At 47.5% G+C, this 25,844-nt stretch overlaps 2 long non-coding RNA genes across 3 annotated transcripts in view; one reads left to right on the forward strand and one right to left on the reverse strand.

Annotated features, from left to right (window-relative positions):
* On the forward strand, nucleotides 1-23,196 carry LOC137220705 (uncharacterized). 2 transcript variants are annotated; one of them, XR_010941756.1, is made up of 4 exons: nucleotides 1-644; nucleotides 15,758-15,839; nucleotides 20,329-20,473; nucleotides 22,235-23,196. It is a non-coding gene; the product is annotated as an uncharacterized lncRNA (long non-coding RNA). The 2 variants fall into 2 exon arrangements; XR_010941753.1 differs by having other exon boundaries at nucleotides 20,329-20,468.
* LOC137220718 (uncharacterized) overlaps nucleotides 10,948-25,844 on the reverse strand; it is a 23,547-nt gene continuing 8,650 nt past the window's right edge. The window contains exons 3-4 of the long non-coding RNA XR_010941762.1: nucleotides 13,130-13,255; nucleotides 10,948-11,933 (exon numbers count right to left, since the gene is read on the reverse strand). This is a non-coding gene — a long non-coding RNA (uncharacterized lncRNA). The remainder of the gene's footprint in view (nucleotides 11,934-13,129; nucleotides 13,256-25,844) is intronic.

The raw sequence follows: 25,844 nt of genomic DNA on the forward strand, positions 1-25,844 counted from the left end.
AGTTGTTCAGTTACGGCCGAGCGTCCGCGCGCCTCCGAGGTTGGAGGACCGGAAGTGACCTTTCTTGCCTCCTCAAACGCTGAAGACCTTGCAAGTGAGGCCTCAAGAGGGTGGCTAGACCAGTTGTGGAAACAGCCAGTCTGAACGCCCCCCACCACTACCGGAGGCTACGCTGGAGAAGTTGCCGCCCTCTTTCCCGGTTCCTCAGCTCCGGTGACGGCCCAGCCTCCAGATACAGACGCTCAGAGTGTGCGTCCAGGGTCAGCTACCCCATGAGCCGACGCCCCATTATAATGCTGTTACACTGCGTGTTACTGGTTCGTTTGCGCCTCTGTCTTTCTAATAGATTGAGCTCCCTGACGGCAGGGACAATATATATATTGTTTGTTTGTTTGCCTTTGCCCTTTCCTTTTAAACGTCTAGCACGCATAATATAAGACAGAGGAATCGGGGATGAGGAGATCGAATACCCACCAATAAGGAGATTCAAAGTGGGAGTTAATATGGGAGCAAAGATGATATCCTTCCATCTGGACTACAGAGACTAGAGAGTATAACATAACACCAAGAGCTACCATTTACCTAAAGCTTACTAGGTGTTGGATACTGTGTGTGAATTGTCTCATCTAATGCATCTCTGTGAGGTAGGTCCTCTTATCCTCATTTTACAGATCAGGAAACAGAGCACAGAACTTAAGCAGTTAGTAAGGGGATGCGTTTATATTTAAATCCAGGTGTGTCTGAACCCAAAGTCTGTGTGTAATGAGAATCTCTAATTATTTCCTTAAGATAAATTCTTAGAAGTGAAGTCCTTGGGCACACACATTTCTAAGACTGCTGTTACAGTTGACAAATTGCCCTCCAAAAAAATATATCAATACGAAAATCAGACAAAGATAGTACAAGAAAAGAAAATTGCAGACCAGTGTCCCTCATGAATGCAGATACAAAGATCTGCAACAAATTATTAGCAAACCAAATCCATCAATACATAAAAGATTAATGCATAATTATCAAGTAGAATTTAAACCTGGAATGCAAAGCTGTTTTAATATTCAAAAATCAATTTGAGAAACCATATTAATATTCTGAAAAGTAAAACCACAGGATCATATCAATTGATGCAAGAAGCATTTGACAAAAATCAACAGCCATTGAATATAAAAAAAAACCCACAAAACCTCTCAGACAACTAGCAACAGAAAGGAAATTCTTCAGCATGACAAGGGACATCTACAAAATCCTATACCTAACGTCATACTTTATGGTGAAAGACTGCTTTCTCTCTAAGATCAGGAACAAGGCAAGGATGTCCACTCTCACTACTCCTATTTAATATTATACTCAAAGATCTAGCCGGTGCAATACGGCAAGAAAAAGAAATTTTAAAAACATACAGACTGGAAAGAAAGAAAACTGTCGCTATTAACAGAAAACATCATTGTCTACATAGAAATTCCCAAAGAATCAACAATAATAAGAAAAAGCCTCCTAGAACTAATACATGAATTTAGCAAGGATACAAGGTCAACACACAAAAATTTATCATATTTCTGTATACTACTGATGAATAATCAGAAACCAAGATTGAAAACATAGTAGCTCCCAAAAGCCATAAAATATTTGTCAATTTTACTGTGTGTTAAGTTTAAAATGTCCAAAAAATTCTATGAGTTTACATGCTTGCTGGCACTTATGTTCTGGCCAGTTTTGGATATTGTCATTATTTTTCCAGGTATAAAGCCGTTAAAAAATAAGGTACATACTATTTTATACATACAAAAGAATATGTGCGTATGTATATGCAAGTTATGAAACTTGACAACAAAATGAACACCCATGGGCCCATCTGTCAACTTGAAAACTAAAAATCTCAAATTCATAGACACAGAAAGTAGAATGGTGGTGGTCAGAGGCTTGAGGGAGGGTTCATTGTTTAATGTTCAGAGTTTCAGTTGTACAAGATGAAAGGAATTCTAGAAATGGATGGTTGATGATGGATGTGCATTTCTATTGTACAACAATGTAAGTGCATTTAATACCACTGAACTGCACACTTAAGGGTTAAAATGGTAAATTTTATGTTATGTGTATTTTACCACAATTTTAAAACATAAATAATTTGTGATATTTTTTAAAAAACACCTAGAATACTGCCAGTACCATCACATCAATGTGTGTACTCTTTTCCTAACCCATTTCCCTGCCTTCTACCACACCCAAGGATAACCACTAAACTAAATTTTGATTGATATTCCTTTGCTTTATGAAAAAATAATTTATATTTACAATTCCTAAACAACATAGTGATTAATCTTGCTTGTTTTGGAGTTTTTTTACAAATGGTATTATAATGTAATCTTCTACAAGTTGCTGTTTTTACTTAGCATGACGTTGCTAAAATTCATCCATCTTGTTATATGTATCTGTAGTTCTCTTGTTTGCACTGCTGTGTAATGTTCCATCATGTGACTATACCACAATTTATGTATTCATTTTCCTTCAACAGATATTTGGGTTGTTTCCAATCTTTTTGGGGGGTGAGAGAATATAAACTATAAATATTCTTTTGTATATCTTGGCATACCTACAAGTGGAACAGCTGGGTCATAGGCTATGTGAACATTCAACTTTACAAATAGTGCTAGTATTCCAAAGTGGTTAAATCAATTTATGCTCCCTCCAGTAGGGCTTAAAGAGTTCTAGCTTACCAACACTTGGTATTATCAACTATTTTGGGGGGTGGGGATGGAATCAGGTGGATATAAAAGGATATATCATTGGAATCTTAATTTGTTTTCCTGATTACTAATGAGGTTGTTCTTTTTTTTTCTTTTTCCATATGTTTATTGGCCGTGTGTTTTTTCTGATTTGTGAAATATCTACTTGTGTCTTTTACCTACTTGCTTTTGGTTAAAAAAAAATCTTTTTCTAATAGATTTGTAGGCGTTCCTTGTATATTCTGAATACTAATTTTTTTCTTAGTTTATGGCTTGTCTTTTTACTCACTTTGAGATGTCTTTGAACAGAGTTCTTGATTTTAATGTGATTAAATGTATCAATCTTGTCTTTTATAGTTAATGCTTTTTGTGTTTTATTTAGAAAATCCTTCCCTAATCTAAAGGCATAAAGATAATCTCCTGTATTTTAAAAATTGCCTTTACACATAATTTTGAATTACTTTCTATGCAGGGTAAGAGCTGGGATCCAATTTTATTTTCTTTTTCCATTCTTTCTTCAGTGATTTTCAGTGCTACCATTGTACTATGTGAAGTTTGTATATTGTGTGAGTCTGTTTTGGGGCCCTGTATTTTGTTCCATTGCTAAATTTGCTTATCCCTGAGGCAGTATTACATTATCTTAATTATTACTGTCTTATTTTTTTTAAAGTCTTGCTCTCTGGTAAGAAAAACTCCCTTACCATATTCCTTTCTTTAAGAGTGTCCTGACTAGTTTTGGGCCTTTGCTCTTTCATATATATTTTAGAAATAAATTGTCTATTTCTCAAAAAAAAACCCAAAACACTGTATTGAGATTTTGACTGACATTGCTTTAAACCTCTATATCAATTTGAGGACAATTGACATCTTTAAGATACTGAGTCTTACTATCCATGAACGTGGTGTATATCTCTTCTTATTTAGGTCTTCTTTAATGTTGTCCAGTAAAATTTTAAAATTTTCTCCATTTAGGTCTTGCACATCTTGTGTATAAAATTTATTCCTAGGCATCTTATATATTTGTCACTACTGTAGATGATTATCATTCTTTTTCATCATTGCCAAATTGGTAGAGAAAATACAGAAACTCCTTTTAATTTTCATTCCTTTGCTCATTAATCAAGATGAGCCTTTTTCATGTTTATTTACCATTTGCATTGCTTCTCTTATGAATTACTGGTGCATGTGGTTTGCCCATTTTTCTAATATGATGTATAGCAGACATTCTGATTGTTCATTCAATATCCATTTTTCTCTTCCTTGTTAAAAATAACTGATTTTGTTTTGTTTCTACCCACAGGGAAGGTGGTTTTAGCTTATGAATAAATCCTGATTGGTCTAAGCCAATCATAGTAATTCCATTCTACTTTTTTTTTTTTACAGATTGGTGTAGAATAACACACTTTCTAGTTAGTGAGATGTAAGGAAAATCTGTTTGGGACTTCCTGGAAAGATTTCCCTGTTCTTAAGAAAGAAACAGACTATGTAATCTCTTCTATTTCTGGACTTCTTGGATGAGATTCCTAGAGTTAATGCAGCTATCTTGTGACCATGAGGTCTTAAGACTGAGGATAATGTTAACATTCTGAGGATTTCAGAACAGAAAAACAGAAAGAACCTAGACTCTTGATAATGTCAATACTTAATGGATAGTTTACATATATTAACTCTTCATCCTTAAAACAATCCTTTGAGACAGATACTATTAATATAACCATTTTCAAAAGAGGAACCTAAGGCATAAATAAGATAAGTAACTTGCTCAGTGTCACACACTCAGTAAATGGAAGGGTTGGGATGTAAACCCAACAATCTAGCTTCAGAGCCTGCACCATTCATTAGTCTATATATCGTGGTGCCTTTTTCTTAAAGTTGTGTGAAATCGACAAATTCAGAAGTTGCCCTACCTTTAGACTTCTTATTATATGAAGTGATAAATTTCTCTATTGCTTATATAATTTTAATTGGAATTTTCTGTCATTTGCAGCCCAAAGCATCTTGATTTTGGGTATTTATTTTTTCTAGTTGACTTATAAGATATATTTATATATTAAGGATACCAACTGTTTGACTGCAGTTTATGTTGAAATATTAGTATTTTTAGAAACTTTGCCCAATTCTCATATGTTGCTGTGGGATTGTAAATTGAAACCTTTAATAGGACAATTAAAAAAAAAAAAAAGCAAAAGACTTTAAAATTTTTTTTCATACCCTTTAAACCAGCATATTTATGTCTAAAAATATATCCTAAGAAAATAATCAGAAATAGGCACAAAGATTTATCCACAATATTTTTCACTGTATTATTTATAACACAAAAATAAGAATATTCCTAAAATTCAAAATTAGGAAATTGTTTGGAAATTATAGTATGGCCATGCAATGGAATATCATGTTTTAGAAGAATATTTAATGACATAGGAAGTGCTTAATGATAAGGAGAATTGTTGACAACATACTGTTAAGTTTCAATCACTCTGGAAAATAGTTTGGCAGTTCCTTTCAAAACTGAAAATGGACTTATAATGCAACCCAGCAATTACACTGTTGGTCATTTATCCCAGAGAAATGAGCACTTATGTCCAAATAGGAAGTTGTACATGAATGTTCATAGCAGCTTTATTCATGATAGCCCCGAACTGAAAACTACCCAAATAAATGTTCTCCGATTGGTTAATGTTTAAACAAACTGCAGTACATGCATACCGTGGAATACAGCTCAGCAGTAAAAAGGAACTATTGGTGTATGCAACAACTTAGATGAACCTCTAGACAATTACACTGAGTGAAAACCAATCTCAAAAGTATACATACTACCTAATTCCATTTGTGTAACATTAATGATAAAACATAATTATGGAGATAAAGAATGGATTCATGGTTGCCAAGAGTTAGGGATGAGTGGGGGGATGGGATGGGTGTGGCTCTGAAGGCATGACACAAAGGATAGTAGAACTGAGTTTCTTGATTGTGGTGATGGTTATGTAAGGCTACACATGAGTCCATGTATAACTAGTGAAATCTAAGTTCTATGGACTGTACCAGTGTCAATATCTTGGCTTTGATACTGTACCACTGCTGTATAAGATGTTACCATTGGAGGAGGCAGGGGAAGAATGCATGGGCCTTGGTGTACCTTGCTTTCAACCTCCTGTGCATCTATAGTGATTTCAAAATAAATAAAACTTCATGGACCAGGATTTATAAAGGAAAAACATGTATTTAAAAGAAAATCATAAAGTATTACATTACTCTAACTGTAATTATTAAATGACTCAGTGCTAAAATAGATAATAAAAGAGAATTTATTTAAGGTCTGCAATTTTTCAAAAAAGGATGAGAAAATAGTATAATTGGTGGTATCTCAATTTCATTTAAAATATTTATATGTTATTCATATAAATTATAAAAATACACACACATATATACTTACACACACACACACCTATACACACACACACACATATACATCAAGTATCATTATCTATATGTCTACATATACCTATATCTGTATTTCTATGTGCAGGTGTGTGTGTGGTTTTGTATGTGTGTATAAATGACGTATACCAAGATGTTAACAGTGGTTATCTCTGGGTGTTAATGGTTACAGGTTTATCAGAGACCCCTAGTTGCCTCAAAAGCCATTGTTCTATGATAATAGGGTTTTACCTGGGCAAATAGCCACCCAGAAAAAAGACTACATTTCCCAGTCTTCCCAGCAGGTAGATGTGGCCATGTGACTACATTCTTACCAATGGGATGGTATGGACGTGTTGTGTTGCTACTTATGAGAACCTTCCCTAGGAGATAGCCGTCATGGGTCCTTGGCCTCTTTATCCTTTTCTCTTCTTGCTTCCTTTCTGCTCTGCTAGCTTAGATTATGAGGATGCAGGCCTCACTGCAGGGAAGGCAGAGTAGTGAGCTGGAAGGAGCCTGGGCATCCTGAGGCCTCCGTGAGAACTCCCATGCCAGCCTGGACTTTTGGACTTCGTGTAGCTTTGAGCAAAATAAACTTCACTCCTGTTTAAGCCATTGTTATCTTGGGGTTCCTCTCACTTGCCGTCACACCCAGTCCTAACAAATGCAAGAGTGGTTTTTATTTTCATTTGTGTACTGTTCTATATTTTCCAAAATTTCTGCAATAAACACACCCATTTATAATCAGAAAGAAAAGTTATTTGTAAGTCAAAGAAAAAAATCCTTCATCAGGCCCGTTCTCTCAATGAGTAAGATTATGTTGACCAAATCTTCCAGGTTTTCCCAAAGGATCCCAATCTCAAACATTCTGGCTAATTGTCTGCATAATTATCAAATCGCAGTTTCCAAACTTAATTTGGAGAATAAGGTGATTATGATGATAATTCTCAAGTAGGGGGAGGGAAGCTGACCAAAATATTTGTGTCTTTCTCCTGTTCTAAAGAATCTCCTTTAGGCCATCAGATCACTTCCTTTTCCTGAAGGGCTTTGACTCAAGGCTTGGGCATGTGAATGCACTACTGTTTTTATCCTTCTCTGATTGTTTTGGTGGATAAGTCATGTCTCTACGCAACCTGAGAACAAGTGCTATTGTAGTGGACACCTGTTGTTTTTGTCTGCCCTGCACCCCCTTTCCTTTGGGAACTGCCCCTCCTCATCCCATGTCATTCAGGTGAAACTGTCAATCCCAGGGTCTCCTGGTGCCCAGCATGGCCCCTCACCGCAGGGATGGCACACCACCCAGGTCTAGTCAGTCACCCACTTCCATGATGGCTGGTTTTGCAAAGCCATTCAGTTCTTCCCTGTGATTTGCTATACAGACCTGGAAGACAGCAGGTTTCTCTCCTCTAAATCTGCTCTAGGGAAGTTGGCTTGGACTATCAATGGCCAGCTTTCCTGCGTCATGGAGAAAAGCTTGTCTGAAGGAGAAAGTCAGGCAACTGCTCCAGGAGAAGCAGAAGTAAGCAGAGCCAAGTCCTAGAGCGAGAGGGGAAAGAGCAAATGGAGCCTGAAGGTGGAGCCACCCTTGGACTTCTCAACATATTCCCCTTTGGCTTAAATTGTTGAGTTGCTAGAGCCTTGACTATGTTTCTCTTTTGTCCTCCAAGGGACCCAACCCTATTCTCAGCTAAGGTAGGAGTTTATTATTATTTGATTGATTCTGCTAGACTAGAAGCTAGTCTTGGTCTAAATGTGGATTTATATTTTTTGGAAACTGGCTTTGTTCTTGAGATTCCCTGGCACTTAAATGTGGTTCGTTGCTAGGAATTTGGAGGGAAATTCTACTGACAGACACAGTGGTAGTCCCAGAGAGTGTGATTAGAAGAAACTACGACCACTATTGTTATTAAGACTGTATTAACAGTTGCTCTTCATAGAACAACATATTCAATAGGCAACAAATATTTATCAAGCATATAAATAAATATAAGCACCACATTGCATATTGGAAAATAGCCCCTGTAGCAGGGGAGACTCAATAAGCAGCAGCATCCCTTACAGTTAGAGGATCTTGCCTTTTAGTTAAAGATATTCATATTCCTTATCTCTTTTGGTCTCTAAAGACCCCTATGAAGTGGGCTGGCTCTGGTCAAGGGATCAGTTATTCCACAATTGACAGGTCCATCCTAAGTGAGAATTGTACCAAGCACATAGGTAGACAGAATCAAATAGTCTGTGATTCTGGGGGAAAAAATGTGGAGACCAAGGCCCATAGTTATCCTCTTAGCTATGGTAGCAGTGTACTGGAATGTTAAATGTTTAAATGCTTGGGCTTGGAAGTCATGTAAATCGCAGTTGAAATCTTAGGTCTGCCCCTCTGAAACTGAGTGATGTTATCTGTCAGTGGAGATGATAATAACAGTGACGTTTGATAAAGGGTAGTGATCTTAAAGATTCAGAGACATTGTACTACTATTGATCTTTAAAGCAGTAGGTCTGGATACCCATACCCATAATCAAGAGAATTTTTTAAATCTCTAATAAAAGGTGATTCTGGTGTACTTAGAATTTTGAAGACCAGATAGTCCAGACAAAAATAATGCTAGCTTTTATTTCTATAACTCCTCTCTTCAAGAATGAATCAGTTAGTGTAACTACCTGAGAGTGTTTCAGAACAGCTACAGACCTTGCATGATGGGGCAGCCCAGTCAGGAAGCCTGGGTCCTGGGTGCTAGCACTTCCTACCACTTTTGGGGCATAAGTGACACTTAGCAACTAACCTACGGGCAGAGGCTGCTGGTGGCTTGCAGGGACCCAAGGCCCACCGTCTCCCATCTGGCTCCCCTCCTTCTTTCCCTGGAATAGTTTCTATCCCTGGTTTGAGGCCTGTGGCCAGGAACATCCTTAACAACAGACAGTGATTGTCTAACTGCAGAGGGTAGGTTGATTAACTGGTTCCTGACCAGAGTGGAAAAAGGAGAGGCAAGGAGGCTTCTCAAGCGTGCTGTCTACATTGTGCAGAATGCGGCAGATGGGGAGAACTGAACTGAGTACTGAGATCAGAAGGTTCTTTCTTCTTTTTTTAATTATTGTTTTAAAAATATTTATTTATTTATTTTTGGCTGCATTGGGTTGTAGTTGCAGCACGCGGGATCTTCATGTGGCATGCTGGCTTCTCTCTAGTTGTGGCGCACGGGCTCTGTTGTTTGTGGCACGTGGGCTTTCTAGTTGAGGCACGTGGGCTCAGTAGTTGTGGCACGCAGGCTTAGTTGCCCCGCAGCATGTGGGATCTTAGCTCCTTGACCAGGGATCGAACCCGCATCCCCTGCATTGGAAGGCGGATTCTTAACCACTGGACCGCCAAGGAAGTCCCAGAAAGTTCTTTCTAATATCAGCTAATTTCACTTCTTAGGGCTTGAGTAATAAGAATCACAGTGTCCTCCACTTACTAAGCACCTGCGTTGTGCCAGAGGCTATGTATTAATTACATCGAAACCGTCCAAGTCTCTCCAAGGTAAATGTTAACTTCTTCATTTTACACTGGAGGGCACCAAGGCTCAGAGAGGTTAAATGCCATGCCCAGGCATATAGCCAGTGAGACAGAGCTTAGGTTCTAACCCAGGTTGGTCTTCTCCAGTGACTTCCACAGTGCCTCCTAACTCCACAACGTCTATATCCTTCATGTTGTAGTGGGAGGAATGGTCTTGAGGGGTCAAATGGGCCAGACTCCCACCAGTCCCTGAGGTCTTCAGGATCTTGGGGATATAAAGCTCTGTGTCCCTACCCTGTCACATGAATAAGGAGCCAAAGGATGAGACTGGAGCTGATGCTGAGAAAGCTGAGTGGCAGTCCTCTGAGAGCTGTGCCCTAGCCTTGCTAGGATGCCCTGCACACAACTGAGGGCGCTGGGGGGTGGGTAAGGGAATCTCCCTGCCAAACCCTACCCCCTGAAGGGAAACCTGAGTGGAAACCTCCCAGGGCTCACAAGCCTAGCCTGGGGTGGATGCATCCTTGGAGCCCAGTGGCCAGGCGCACCCCGTGGGAAAGCCTTGGCCCTGGCCTGCCTGGGAGCCACGGTGGTGCCGCCTCCTGCCCACGGCTTGGCTCAGCGGGTTCCCAAGTGGCTTGACTTCCTGCCCCCCTCCACCACCACCCCCCACAGCCCCCAGGGAGCCAGGGAAGCCACTGGCAGAGTTGGCTCTCAGCCCCCAGGCCTCCCAAAGCCCTTTCCCCCTACACCTTGGGGCCAGGTTTCCTGCAGCGGAGCAGGAGGAGAACCTCCCATCTCCCTAGGTCTCTTTAGGGCTGACTGGCCCCATCCCTACTCCTGCTGCTGCACACTGAAGCAACACTCTGGGCTGCAATAACAGGGCTTTGGGTATGGGCTGTTGTTTTTGCAGCTGGGCTGGGGCGGAGCAGCAGCTGGGAAGGCTTCTCGGGTACCGACCATCTGAGAAAGCCCCGAGCCCGCATTCCCACTATGGCTGGGACAGCCCCTTCAGGCTAGCAACTGTACTGTTCCTACAGAGAGGCCCCTGGGCAAGGCGCAGAGTGTGAAGGGAAGGCAGAGAAAGAGGCCAGCCAGGGGGGAGCGAGAGCTTAGGGGAGACCCTGGGCCTTCTCTGAGCCAGCCCTCGCCCAGCAGGCTGTGCTTCTCCCCTCATTTTTTCCAACTGCAGCTGGACCGAGCCTCCCCCCCACCCCACCCCCGCACACATCTGGCAGATGCTGAAGCAAGCTTCCTTAAAACAAACAACAAACAAACAAAAAATCTCATTTACTAGGGGCAAAATGTCGGAAACTAAAAAGAATAAAGATCAACCCGTAATCCCTTCACTCAAAAATATTCATTAAGAACATTTTGATGTATTTTCTATGACCTCTTTTTTCTTTTAAATTGTGGTAAAATATACATAACATAAAATTCACCATTTTAACCATTTTTTAAAATAAAGTTTGTTTTTAAATGTATATTCATATTCTTTTTAAAAATTATTTATAAAATTATTTATTTATTTATTTTTGGCTGCATTGGGTCTTTGCTGTTGCGTGTGGGCTTTCTCCAGTTGCGGCGAGCGGGGGCTACTCTTTTTTTTTTTTTTTTTTTTTTTTTGGGGGCTACTCTTCATTGCAGTGCGCGGGTTTCTCATTGCGGTGGCTTCTCTTGTTGTGGAGCACAGGCTCTAGGTGCGCGGGCTTCAGTAGTTGTAGCACACAGGCTCAGTAGTTGTGGCACATGGGCTCAGTAGTTGTGGCGCATGGGCTTAGTTGCTCTGCAGCATGTGGGATCTTCCTGGACCAGGGCCCGAATCCATGTCCCCTGCATTGGCAGCAGATTCTCAACCACTGCGCCACCAAGGAAATCCCTATATTCATATTCTTGTGCAACCATCACCATCTCCAGAACGTTTTATCTTCTCACATTGAAGCTCTGCACCATTAGACAGTAACTGTCCACTCCCCCCAGCCCCTGGCAACCATTCTATTTTGTGTCCCATGAGCAGTGTAGGAAATCCAGAGCCTTTTCCTTCCTTCACCACACGTTTAGCGCATTTCTGAGCACTCATGCGCCTGGCCCTGAGGAGCCAAGGCTGCTTGTCCATGACTTCTCTTTCCCTAGAGAAAGACGGAGGCCTCCACCAGCAGGGATTCATGTACCCAACAATCTGTGAGTGCCCCCGGGCTCGTCTGTCCAGTTGAGGTGCCAAGTCGTTGATGGCCATGCAGTAGAGTGACTCAGGAGAGAGCCAGCCTAGGTCTGGAGCCTACTCAGAGAGACTGCAGGGCAGAGCTGGCCTGGGAACAAGGAAGCATCTATGGGGTAGGGGTTCAGGGTCTCCATCCTAGATGTGGCCTAAGTTTGGCCCAGGACCACTTGGCAGACCCCTTAGTGACTGCTCAGCCAATCCCACGCAAAAGTATAGCCGTTTTTTGAGGGATTACTATAGGCTAGGCCCAATGACTCCTCTCACAAACCCTAGGCAATAGGTACCTCTATTGTCTCCATTTTACTGACAAGGCAAGTGAGTTCCACAGTCATTTGGTACCTTGTTCAGGGCACACAGCTAGTGTGTAGTACAGCTGGGATTTGTACTCAGGTGTCTAACTCTAGACCCTGTGCTCTAGACCAGGGGTCCCCAACCCCCGGGCCATGGACTGGTACTGGTCCACGGCCTGTTAGGAACCAGGCCGCACAGCAGGAGGTGAGCAGTGAGCGAGGGAAACTGCATCTGCTGTTCCCCACCGCTCACATTACCGCCTGAACCAACCCCACCAACCTGCCACCAGTCCATAGAAAAATTGCCTTCCATGAAACTGGTCCCTGGTGCCAAAAAGGTTGGGGACCGCTGCTCTAGACTATTCCCATTTCCTGCTTCTTCTCACAGGGGCTCTGCTGGCACCCAAAGGAAGAGAGGGGGAAGGGCTGTGGACCAGTGATGGTCTATGGGGGTGGGATTTGGGTCTGCCCTCTCTGCCCAGCCTGGTCCAATCCTAGACCAAAGACCCCTGGCCACTGGGAATGGGGAGTGCTCTATGCCCCAAGGGAACCTGGGTGGGGCAGGGATGGGGGCAACTGGAGAGGGAGCAGCTGGGGACCGCATTGCACACAAAGAACCTGATTGTGTTGCAGCCTCTTTTGTTTGGGAAAATGAGTATCACGAAGTCATCTTGTTTTGGACAATCTGGTGTCCCAGAGACCCAAAGCCAAAGAAAACATGGGCTGAGGAACCGGAGCCAGCAATGCTGAAGCCTGCAGGTGAAGCTGGCCCTTCCGGGGTTGGACAAGGGAGCTCCTGTGGGTTCTCAAGCTGGAACCTGGGTGCTGACACCCAGAGCAGGCTCCTTGCCTAAGGCTCCTTGTAGTCCAGTCAAAGGACAAGCCTTGAGCTAAGAAAATTAATTATTCCACAGCCAGATGGGAGCAAGGGATCTGAGGTGCTCAGAGCCCCCCACTGAACCCCAACCTTGGCCTGCAGGCAGAGGGGCCTCACCACATCCAGGAGTCACTGGAAGGCTCAGAGATCCACCAATTCCCTGGGCTCCATCCCTCAGCCTGAGGAACATGAGTGAGATGAGGCCGGTTGGGGGCCGGCCAGGCCTCGGGCGGTCACAGCACCCTACAAGGCAAGGGAAGGCAGCTCAGTGGGAACCCAGGCGGGGAGGGGTGATCTTTTTTTCCGGAACAGGATTCCCTGTGGGGCGCAGAGCAGAAGTCAGTAGGCTCTAGAGTTCTGGACATGCCTATTTGACTCGGCTCAGGTCAAGAGGGCGGCCCACTGGCCTGGCCTCACCAGCCAAAGCCAACACAGGAAATGCCAAGCAGACCTCAATGTCCAGGCACCTAATTTGCGCTGGTTGGCCGGGAGCGCCTGCCTCCCCAGCACCACTGGGACTGGGAGGGAGCGATGGCGTTAGTGCTCAGGGGACGCACAGTCTCCAGGCCTGTCCTGGTGGGCCCTCCACCCCGGGGCCAGGAGGAGCCAGGCAAACACACAGGAGACCAGCAAGCAGCGAGAGGAGTCAGGCGTTACCCTGGACGGCGGCCCCCGGCTTGTTGTTGGGATCCAGTTTCACACTCCTGCTCCTTCGAGGAGAGCTGTGAGGGGTCACCCCCCCCCTCAACACCCTGGGAAGGAGACTGACGGGCAGACAGTTGTTAGCGCGCCGCCACCATGGTGATTAAGGCTGCTGTAATTGGCCTCGCAGCCAGGCAGGGGCCGGGCCTGTCAGCCAGCAGCCGCCAGGGTCTGCGGAGCAGGGGAGGGGGCCACGGCGCAGGGAACAGCATGTGCTATAGCTGTTTGCACTGATCGGATTAGTTTGTGAATTGACATTCAATCCTCCTCGGTGATTTTCTTTCTGGGGCCCCAGCCAGGGCCAGAACTGTGGGGGTGGGTGGGTTGTGGGCAGGGAGGAGACACGGGTCTTCCGGAGCTCTTTTTATTCAGGCACCAGCTGGGGCAGGGTCCAGGGCGAGGGTCCGCATCCTAGGTGTGGCCTCAGCTTGGCCAAAGAGTCTTCTGCAGCCCCTCAGTGACTGCCCAGCCAACCCCATGTGGAGAGACCTGCTCATCTCTTGCTGGAAGGGCCCCTCATCCCCATATGCCCACTGGTGCCTGGTACCGGTCGAGCCTTGCAGGTGCATTCTGTACTCCCAGGCCCAGCATAGTGCCTGGCACAGAGTAAGTTAGCCAAGGATATCGGCAAAGTGAGTGAATCGGTGTCCTCTTCCCCAGTTGGTCTGAGTGCCTTGTGGGAGAATCTCTGTGATCCCCTTCAAGGTCTGGGTGGTCCTTGTGGGAGCATTTTTCCAGACAGTCTGAGGAATAGAGAGCTCTTGGGCCAGCGGCCCTGCCCCTGCTTCTACAGGCAGCATTCCTTAAGCCATCTCTGATGGGCTGTTGTGCTACACTTCGGCCAAGTTCTCCTTTTTGCATTAGTGTGTGTGTGCGTCCATGCATACGGCTGGGGGAGAGTATGTGTGCTGCCCTGGAGGAACACTTGATATTTTCTTTCCTCTACATCCTCTGTGTTCCCTCCCTTGGAGGTCCCAGGCAAGGAGGAGGAAAGCTAGGTGTCTGGTGTGGAGGCCTCTGGGTCATGACCTTTTCAGAGCCTGTCTTATTTACAACTTCAGCCTGAGGCACAGGCCAGGCTGGCTTCCCACCTTCCTGTCCCGTCAGTCCCCTCCCTGAGGGGTGCCCCAAGCCATCTGTGAGTAGGAGCTGGTCCTGGCTGCTCAGGGCCTTGGCTGGGATAAGGGGCAGCGCCCTCTCCACAGGAGGATATGTTGGAGGCCAGGTAGCTGGAGCCCTAGAGGGAGGCCCATCAGGTCAGCACTGGTGGGCAGGGGCAGTGGCCAGCACCCACCAATGGTGTCAGGTGAGAAGTATCCCTTCAAGCCTAGGAATGTATGTGCCCCAGGCACATTGGGGGCTGAAATACAATCCTTCCTTCCCTCTTGCTAGGTTTGGTTTGAAAACCCCTTCTCTGCCAGGTGACCAGCCCTGCCCAGCCCAGGCCTCCAGCACCCCAAGACCCTGAGCATGGGTACAGCATGGGCTCCTGGGGGACACTGGAGGAGAGGCACCACAGCACTGACCCCGTACCCCTCCCTAGCCTGCTGCTTCCTTCTCATTCTCCAGCCCCTTTCTCCCACCCCAGCCCCTTTCTCCCACCCCAGCCCTTCCTCAGGGGTTTTCCAGTCTCTGCTCCATCATATCCATTCTCTGCAGTGAAGGGGCTGGAAGCTGTGGCAAGATGAGAGTAAGGCCTGGCTGTGCAGCCTGGGACAGCCATTAAACTGTTCTGAACCTCAGTTTTCTCATCTTTAAAATGGGAGTGAGGAATATCCACACTCTATTTACTGCCTTAGAGGGATATTGACGATGCATTGTTGAATGAAAACAGCAGGATGTAGCACAGAATGCATTGAAAAGGTCTGGAAGGACATCCAATAAATTGTAGACAGAGGTTATCCAGGAGTGTGGGAGTTAAGGGAGGGACAGAGCAGTGAGTGCAGTTTTTACTTAATATACCTTGATATTACTTGAATTTTATTTTAACAAGTATGTACCTCTTTTTTTTTTGGCCATGCCGCATGGCATGTGGGATCTTAGTTCTCCAACCAGGGATCGAACCTGTGGCCCCTGCAGTGGAAGCACGGAGTCTTAACCACTGGACTGCCAGGGAAGTCCCCACGTATGTACCTCTTTTGTAATTAAAAAATGTAAGGGTTCTAACTTAAAGGGCTATTGCCAGCTTTAAATGTTAATGTACGTTTGTTGAATGAATGAATGATGGATGAAGGCCCGGTGCATGTCTGGCTCAGGACATGCTTCTCCTACCCCCACCCCCGCCAAGCCAACTCAGACTCCCCACTTATCCACCTTCTTTTCCTGAAGGGGTTAAAACAGCAGCACTTCCAAAGCAGAGTAAACGGAGTCCAGAAGCCCCTAATGAGGCCTCAGTGGGATGTGTGGGGTGACATGGAGGCGGCACCCGCCCGGCAGGCCACTAGGCCAGCCCACTCTGCTCAACTCAAGACCTGCTTCCAATTACCCATGAAATCTGAGCTGGAAGAGACCTATTAAAGCCCCATTTAGTTTGATCCCCCTGGGGGCCAGGGATCTTTTCCGGCGACATCCCCCTCCTTATCCGACTGGGACTCCAAGCCCTTTGGATGTTATCTCCTCCTGGGTCAATATTGTGACAACTCCAGCTGTGACCCAGGCCACCCTGGAGCCAGAGCTGATCCGAGCCTGCTGTGGTGCAGGGGGCCCCAAACCCAGCTCCCTTCCTACCTCGAGGCTCCCAGAGGTAGCAGGCAATCACGGCAGGCTGACCACCTCCTGCGGAGCCCAGCCCAGCCTCTGCCCCTCGTTCCAGGCTGGTCTGTAGGAACCGGCTTGATGGCTCCTGGCCCACCTGTTCATTCCCATGGGGAGCTCTTATTGGTAGGGACCATCTTTCACACATTCCCAGTCGTGCCTGGTACAAGGTCCCATGTTTCATAACACCCGTTACATAAGAAATAATAAATAACGATGATGAATGACCTCCTCCCCACATCCCTGAGCTCGCCTGGGTCAGACCTCCCAGGGAAGGCATGGGGGCTCCAGAAGGAGGAGGGGGGAGCCCAGGGTGTAGCGGGCACTCACCCTCCTTCCACACCCTCCCCAGCACCTCTGCATGTCCTCTCCCACAGCCACTCCCTCAGGAGCAAGAGGAAGCCACCAGGAAAGGCAAGGCAGGGGCCCCAAAGCCCCTCAGAGGAGGGGGACCCAGCACAGAGGTGGTGGCCCAGGGCACGCCCTCACGTTCAGTTGGCTTTGGCTCCCTCAGGACCACCCTGGTGGGAGCCTGTGCCCACCGAGGCCTGCCCTCTCCCTGCCCTCCCAGAGCGCCCTGACTTCCCGAGGCACCCCTCCCAGTTTGGGCCTCTAAACACTGTTCCTGTGGGTGGAGGCCCAGGGCTACACTCCAGGGACCAGGCAGGCGGGACTGGGCTGGGCCTTTGGGGGTGGTCTGCTGGGAGAATCTGTGGCTTCTTTCCCGAATTCTGGAGCAGCAGGGAGGGAGTGACTTTGGGGGCACTTTGGGGGCAAGGCTGGGGCAGCCACTGGGAGGTGAGAGGAGGGCAACAGGAAGTGGAGGATAAGAAGGTTTTGGCGGGAGAAGAGGAGGGGAGAGATCTTAGGGGCAGTGTCCAGAAGTGCGCCTGGCTTATCCTCTCCCCAAACTCCCCTCTGGGCCCCCTCAGAGCTGCAGAGGACACCCAGCCAGTCTCCTGCCTCCGATCCCCCCCACCACCCCGTGGATGGATCTGGATCCTGTTTGGGGGATCTTTGCGGACGTAGATTTTTTTGGCCTTGGTCAATGAAGGATGCTCTTTCTTTGGGTCTAGGCTAAGCTTCCTTGCTGCATTTTAAACCTGTAGCTTCTCGTTCCACCTAAAGTGGGTTCACACAGATGGACGCTCCTTCAGCATTATTAACCTGTTGCGTTGTTCCTCTAAAGTTCACTCCCCAGACGAAAGAGGAACATAGCCCTGGCATTCTCCAGGTACTCTGGCCCTGTCACTGTCCCCACCTCCAGCATCCAATATATGCCACTTCTCACAGGCCCAGGGAGGGTTCCCATTGCCTGGGACAAGAACAGAGCCATTACCTCTTGCTGGACCCTTCCTGAGCCCTCCTAGTCCTGGTTACTGGCTATGTGGGGGACAAGGGGTCCTGAGGGCTGGAGGCCAGGGGCCAGATCACCATGGGGCCAGACCCCTGCCTCTCACAGCTGCTCATTGCTATGGCTGGGCAACCGCACAGGAATGCTTCATTTATCTCTGTCAAAAGTCAGGATGCAGTGTGCAGCCCCCTCCTCATGCCCCTGGAAGTTGGGGGTGGGTGGCGCATGGAAGGCACACTGCCTGGCCTTGGCCTTCCCCAGTACCCGTGGGCAGGGCAGAAGGAAGCACACCAGGACACGGACACCTGCATGCACAGACAGATTCTCCTGCAGATGTGAGCACATGCCTTGTACACACACACACCCACAAAGCACATGCTTTGGCACACGAGCACAGGGTCTCCTGCACAGGCTCATGTGCACACACATTCACACACCTGTACACACCCACTTTCACACAAGCAGAGGCACATTCATTCCCACACACTTCCAAACCCACACAGCTCCCCACGCACATATGCTGCCTTATATCTTCCCCTGAACGTACATATATTCATCTGCATACAATGACACATTTCATGTGTACTCAGAAGGGACATTAATGGAAGGTTCAACTGCTGCTTGATTTACATTATGGAGTATATGATGGAAGTTGTTCAAAAGCCATTGGCTCTGGAGAGCACGGGAGGGGGTGGAAGAGGAAACCTGGGGCCCCAAGGGAAGTTTCTCTCATGTCCGTTTGGGAGCCATCAGCCTCCCAGGGCACCAGGAGACCCCAGGCCTTGCAGAGTGGGTAGAATTTCAGTAGATAGGCATGGAGCTGTGTTCCAGGAAGAGGGTCTGGCCTGAGCAGGGGAGTAGAGAAGGGGGAGTTTCAGGCCAAGTTTGGGGCAAGGCTTGGGGATGGCTTGATTGGAGGGAAGGGTTCTCTGGAGGGTTCATCCTAGGGGATGATGCAGCCAAAAAGTGCAAAAGGCTTTTTGCAGCAGGGAGCCATGGCAAATGTTTGAGCTGGAGAGTGTCAAGATGAAAGGGCTCCTTAGGTAGCTTCATGCAGTCAGTGCTTTGTGCTATGGGAGCCCAGAGTGGGGAAATGAGCGATTCTGCCAGGTACCAAGGGGAAGGAGCAGGACAGCCTCATGTCTGACATGGGCCTCCAAGCTGGCAGCTGGGGGCGGGGGAAGGGCTGTGCTCTTATTCACATGCACCCCATAAAGCCAAGCACAGATTGTCTTGAGGAACTGAGCTATCCCATCTATGCTGGAATCAGGAGTCCAGGCAGCTATGACCAAGTCTACCGGGACATGCAAAATGAGGCCAGTGAACAGTGCCTGATGCTACCCTGGGGCAGGTTGACCCGACCTCAGAGAGGAAAGGAAGTATTCTCCTGAATGAGGGAGAGCCATGGGTTGAGGACACAGGAGGAGCCTTCAGGGCCAGCTGGCTGGCCTTCCCAAGGGACCACTCATGTCTCAGGGTCACCCGGATAAAGAACGGATGGAGTTATGGGGAGCACCTGGCTCTGATCCTTTGACACATCCCCTCCCTTGGAAACCTCACTAAAGACATTCTAACCAACCTCCACCCACTGGTGACCCCACCATCCTGCTGAGATCTGTGGCTGAGAGGCTCAGCATTCCAGGCTCCAAAGCCACCATGGCCCCATTTCCAGCCTCCATCTCTTCAGAGCGGGAAACACCACATCCCAGCTGTCTGACCCAAATCCACCTGGAGGCCAGCCAGCTTGGCTGAAGTCCAACTTAGGCCAGATCCAGGAGACACTGCTGGGAAGAGGCAAGGGCTGGAAGGAAGCTGCAGGGCCAAACCCTTTCTGGGCCCTACCCCGTAGGGTTCTCCCTGGCACACCCATGGGCTTGCCCATTGCCATGTAATTCTGAGCCGCTGGCCCCCGGGGGCTGCAGGCCTTAGGCCTTTCTGTGAAGTCCTAAGTGATACAGGTTACCATAACAGTGGGTGGTTGGACCCCATCCTGATTGCCAAAGGCCTGGAGGTCTGGCTTTAAGCCCCACTTGGGACAGAAGTGAATCTGGTTGAGAACCCAAAGTCCCATCTTGCAGATTTGAAAGCTTGTCAACAGGCTTATGCAGAGACCCTCACTCTGAGAACAACTCCCTCCTTCCTCCGGGCCCCCCGTATCTCCCACCCCCACCCTCAGCCAACAGACAGCATCAGCAGCAACAGCTGCTGCAGCCCTCGGGACAGCCTAGGGCCACCACCACCCCTGCTGAAGGTGAAAGGAGCTTGGGCATGTGCGGTGCAGGGCTGCTGCACCCTCCTTAGTTCTGGGGAGCCGGCACCTCTCATCCTCCAGACACCTGCCCCGTGGGTCCCCAGCCCCTGAGCAGGCTCTTCGCTCCCTTCCCTCTGCTTTATCCTCCATCCATTCAGCTCCCAGCCAGGAGACGCTTTTCTGATGCCCATGGCATCTGGTGCCACAACTGGTCTGCCACATTCCATGCATATTCCCTCTCGGCCCCTTTTGCAGAGAGAGGAGCCAGATGGATGCAGAGTCAGGGTCAAGAAGCAGGATAGAGACAGCCAGAGGACACAGCCACTGAGACGGTCCCCGAGGACATCTGGTGACAGAAGCAGACACAGAAGAGGATGGCGAGACAGAGGCCCAGGGTCAGGTGACTCCCACTGAGCAGCCCACATGAGGGTCGTGGTGGGTGCTCCTGTGTGTGGGCGGGGCCAGTGCTGAAACAATCTAATTAAGGGCTGGCCCCTCCCAGCTTCCCCACTGCTACTGACCGCCAGGTCTGGAGCTCGGTGGGTCACCTTGTGGGCAGGTGGTTAGGGTGGGGAAGGGTGTGCGCTTTGGAGTGAGATGCTTGGATCCGGCACTCACAGGCTATGTGACCTAGAGCAAGTGCCTTCACCTCCCCACGCCTCGGTTTCCTCAGTGAAAATGGGTCTGCTGTTGTAGCCATGATTCTCGAGAGAATTGAATGAGTTAACATTTGCAAAGTGTTCAGAGTTTCTGGCACCGAACAAGCGATCTCTAGGTTAGGCTATTATTACTCTCATTTTCTGAGCCTGATTTCCTTGTTTGTTAGAGGGAAATAATAATACATGCATCCCAGTGGCTGTGGGGAGTGAGTGAGTAGATGTCAAGGCGGGGTCCTTGAAGGCAGTCTAACTTGCCTGCCCCCGGGGCCAGGGCCCACCCCACGTCCCAGCCCCGAGCCTGACTGGCCACAGAGGCCCCCAGGCAGGCCTCATGCCCAGCCAGGCAACAGGTGGCAGGGCCGGCAGAGCGCAGGTGCTCCGCCTGGGGGTGGTGGGGGACGGGGGGGGGGGATCCCTCCAGTTTCCTCCCCACGCCCTGCTTCCCCCAGCTGCTGGCTGGGCAGGCTGTGCCTGGGAGGAAGGCTGGGCGGAGGGAGGCAGCAAACGTGCAGCCGGGGCTGAGTAAGCGCCATTTCCTGCTGCCCCCGTCAGCAGCTTCAGCAAGGGTGGCCAGAGGGCGGCTCACAATGCTTGCTGGGGCAGGCGCTCAGCAACGCGGCAGGGTCACTTCCCTGAATTGTCTTGTTCGCTGGCTCCCCCCAGCACACCTGGCAGGCCTGCCTGCCTGGGGAACTGTGGGGTGCCCAGCCAGGCCTGAGAACATCATCCTGGGTGGCAGCCAGTCCCCAGCCCGCAGCGGGCCAGGAGGCAGGGGCTTGGCTGGGCATTTGCTCTGGGGTCTGGACACAGCATGAGGCTGGGGCCCACAAGAGAGCCAGGCGGGGTCTGAGTTTGGCCCTAGCCCACTGTGCCCTCTAGCAGCAGCAACAGGAGTGTCCGCACAGGACTTTACACCAGGACTGGATTGGGGCCACCGTCCCTGAAGCCCTTACTGGCAACATCTCTCACTGTCTCGGTGGGCTTGACGTATAAAAAACCCCAGCAGACACTCAGCCAGAACAAATGCAAACAGCTAATAGTCACTTGGAGAACTCACTCGACTGCCCAGTAACCAAGGAAATGTATCCAGAACAAACCTGAGACATGACCTTCCCAGATCTGATGGCAAAGGTGTAAAAGAATGATGATACTGAGGACTGCCAAGGTGTAGGGATCTCATCATCCTGGACATTGAAGGGAGGAACGGGACAGCTTTACTGGAACTCGACAATAAGCATCAGAAGGCTTTGACCCAGAAATCCTAGGAATTTAAGGGATGCGAGCATGCTCCTTGTAGTGCTGTTAATAATGGAGAAAACATTAGACATTGCCTAAATGCCCAATTATAGGTAGATTTGAAAAGAAAAATTTAATTACGCAGTGATAAGTCTTCCCTGGGAGTACAACCATTAAAAATGACGCCACATTACAGCACTCTCAAACTTTAATGTGCACGAGAATATCCCTGGGATCTTGTTAAAATGAATATTTTGATTCTACAGGTCTGGGGTGATAGCTGAAATTCTGCATTTCCATCAAGCTCCCAGGGGAAGCTGATGTTGCTGGTGCCTGGACCACACTTCAAGCAGCAAGGCTGTAGAATTTTTACTACTAATATGAAAAGACATTACCAAAATATGATAAAATGAAGAATAGCGTGCTACAAACAATATGATGCCATTTTTATAAGAGATAAGATATGCGTGCATAGAAAACAAATCTAGAAGAATATAAAACAAAATATTAATAGAGGTTTTCTCTGGGTGATGCGGTTGGGTGATTTTTATTTTATTCTTTATGTTAGTTCGTATTTTCTACAATGGATATATGGTCATCTCTTGGTATATGCCAGGCACTGGTTCCAGGACCCCCCGAAGATGCTCAAGTCCCGTATATAAAATGCCGTAGGGGCTTCCCTGGTGGTCCAGTGGTTAAGACTTCACCCTCCCAGTGCAGGGCCCCAGGTTCTATCCCTGGTCAGGGAACTATCCCGCATGCCTCCGCTGAGAGCCCCCATGCCGCAACTAAAAGATCCCGCATGGGGCAATGAAGATCCCACGTGCCGCAACTAAGACCTGGCTCATGCCGCCAAATAAATAAAATAAATAAATGAATATTTTTAAAAATAAAATAAAATAAAATGGCATAGTATTTGCATATAACCGATGCACATCCTCCCATATACTTTAAATTATCTCTAGATTACTTACAATACCTAATACAATGTAAACGCTATGTAAATAGTTGTCAGTATGCAGCAAATCCAAGTTTGCTTTTTGGAACTTTCTGGAATTTTTTTTTACTGAATATTTTCAATCCGTGGTTATTTGAATCCTTGGATTCAGAACCCTCAGATGCGGAGGGCTGACTGTATACTGTTTAATTAAAACAGAGTGACTGTTTATACCCCTAGGCCACACCCTGAATGTAAGAGGTGAGTCTCAATGGAAGGGAAAGCATTGCTGAGACCAGTTATGAAAATTGCATCCCTTGGTGCAAGAGCCAACCCTGAGCTGAAAGGCCTGGCCAGGCAGAGGCCTGGGAATGGGGTTCTTTGGACCTGGACCAAAGAAGAGGAAGAGACTGCAAAGTGTAGGAGGAACCCTAGGTGGTAGGCTTGCAGATGAGCTGTCCTCATGGAGGCAGGTACAGGCCAGGAACTGAGGCCCCCATCCCAGGCCCTTGACACTGGAGGGCAGATGTCTATCTCAGGCTCTGGACAGTGAGCCATTCCCCTTCCCTCAGTGTTTGTACCTCCTTTGTCCTTCCTTCCCCTGAGTGCCCACTGGGACCAAAAATGTGGGAGCAGAGGGCATCAGGAACAGAGAGACCCCCATGAGAAGGTGAATCCTGTTTCAGGGCAGAGATCAGACTCACAGGATGGCTCTTCCAGAAGTTCTTCTTCCAGGACCAGCCTCTGAGGGTCTGGGTTTGCTACAATGCAGGACAGGCTTCCCACACAAAGTGATGCTGTGTTCACCTACCTGAGGACAGGGTGACTAGAGAGGACCATCAAGCATTTGCAAAGTATTTTGTGGGGTAACCTGCTGGATGACCTTGCATGGGCCCTGTGACCTTCTCTACATGAGTTTTTGCAGCCATAATAGAGAGGAAAATTACCCAGAGATCTTTTGGGCTGCATAAGGCTGTGAGCTTCATATGCTTGGGGAAAGAAAAAAAACAACACACAACTCTTTGCAAGTTGGAAAAACATGTACCAAAACTGAGAAGCCTGCCTATCCTTTTTGTTATTTTTCAGAGAGAACATGACTTGAGGCTTCCTTGCCAGTGAGAGTCTGCTCCCCAGACATTACACCTACCCTGACTATGGGATTGGGATGTTCATTTTTCTATGCCATGGGTTCTCAAAGTATGGACAGCATATGAGATGATCTGGGGTGTGTTTGAGATGATTTTAGCTAGCCTTTAATAGTACGGAGTCATGGAGTAAGAAAATTTTCCCCTTTCCAATTCTCTTTCCATCCTTCTAATGAGTTAAAAAGAAAGCCTCAGTTAGGGGCTAATGTGTCTCTAACAACTCATTAACACTTGCTAAATGTCCTTTTTAACAAAAAAGAGCAGACCTTAGGCTCAGAGTCTTCACTGGCATTATTCAGCTATAATTTAATTTATTTTTACAGTTACTTTGCTATTTAAGGTAGTGATATAAAGTTTCCTTTAAATTTTTTTTAAGTTAAAATAATCAATCTAAACAAACAAATACTAGTGTAGGTGGTATTAGGATACAGCAAGCTTCATGAATGTGGCACATGGTTATGAAGATTTTTGGTCCTTGGAGGGATACGGCACACTTGCGGAGAGTGATCCCTCCAACTGACTCTTCTGAGACCCCCTCACCCATCACTGCTTATACTGGCTCTGGTCTTAGGGGTGACTCCTCAGCTTTTCCTCCTAGTGCTGCCAGGTTTTGAACATCACAGGGGCTGAAAGTGGCTTAGTTCTTGGACTCTCCCCCAGTACTACCTAGAACAGGGCCTGGAATAGGATAGATGTCATTCAAAAAGGGCTAAGAGGTCTGAGGTCAGAGGTCAGACTCCATGCGGCATATGGTATTTGCCATTATCCAAGTACCAAGTGGGAGCTGGGAAACTGAGTTCTGGTCCTTACCCCTACGCTCATAGCTGTGTGGCCCTGGACAAGTCCCTTCCATCCCCTCATCTGGCTGCTTCACGGGGTGTTTTCAGCACACTAAGTATGTGAAAGGGGTTTGAAATCAGGAAATCTCTGTAAGGTTCATTAGTATTATTATTGGCCGAATCACAAATCCACTGTCATTCAAAACCTTTTGCATACAGAAAATAAGACGTGAAGATGAGCCTGGAGGAAAAGAGGGTGGTAAGATGCGGTGAGAGGCAGCAGGGCTGGAAAGGGAGGATGCCAAGGACCCTCCTTCACACCCTGATCTAGGTCTGGGGATACCTGGAAACTGCCCTCTGTGACTTTGAGAATAGGCCTCCCTGCCACTGGGGCTCCCCAGCACTGTCCAGCACAAAAAAACCTGGTCTTTGGGGTCAAGTGTCTAGTATCACTTGACAAGTTCCAGCTCCGTCACTTACTGGCTAGGTGACCTAAGGCAAGTTACTTAACCTGTTGGTGCCTCATCATTCTCATCACTAAAATGGGGCAATGCCGACTCTCAGGACTATTGTGAGGATGGAGTGAGATCGCACATGTGTACAAAAGACCTGACACATAGCAAGTGCTAAGTAAATATGGGTTCCAGAGAACTCCTGCAGGTTCCTGGAAGGAAGGGAAGTGATTCACAGTATATGACATCATCTGGATCATTTGATTCATAATTGGGGCGAATTGGACTCACCAGAGCTGTTCTGGTCTAAAGCTAGAGCTGGAAAGTTAGAGAGTTAAAGTGCAGCTGTCAGCTCCATCTCCACTCCCATCTCCCACCTTCACCACATAATACCCAAGGCAGGCGCCAATTCTGCCCCCTTAGGGTCTCTTGAGCTATAGATTCGAGGCCCCTGGTATTCTCCAAGATGAGGGGAGCTGGAGGAAGAGGAAGATCTTTGGAGGAGCAGCCAAGTGTTCTTTGACTCATAAGAGAGCCGGGGGCCCAAGGGGCCAGCTGGAGGT

This window comes from Pseudorca crassidens, chromosome 1, assembly GCF_039906515.1.
Source record: "Pseudorca crassidens isolate mPseCra1 chromosome 1, mPseCra1.hap1, whole genome shotgun sequence".
Taxonomy (NCBI): domain Eukaryota; kingdom Metazoa; phylum Chordata; class Mammalia; order Artiodactyla; family Delphinidae; genus Pseudorca; species Pseudorca crassidens.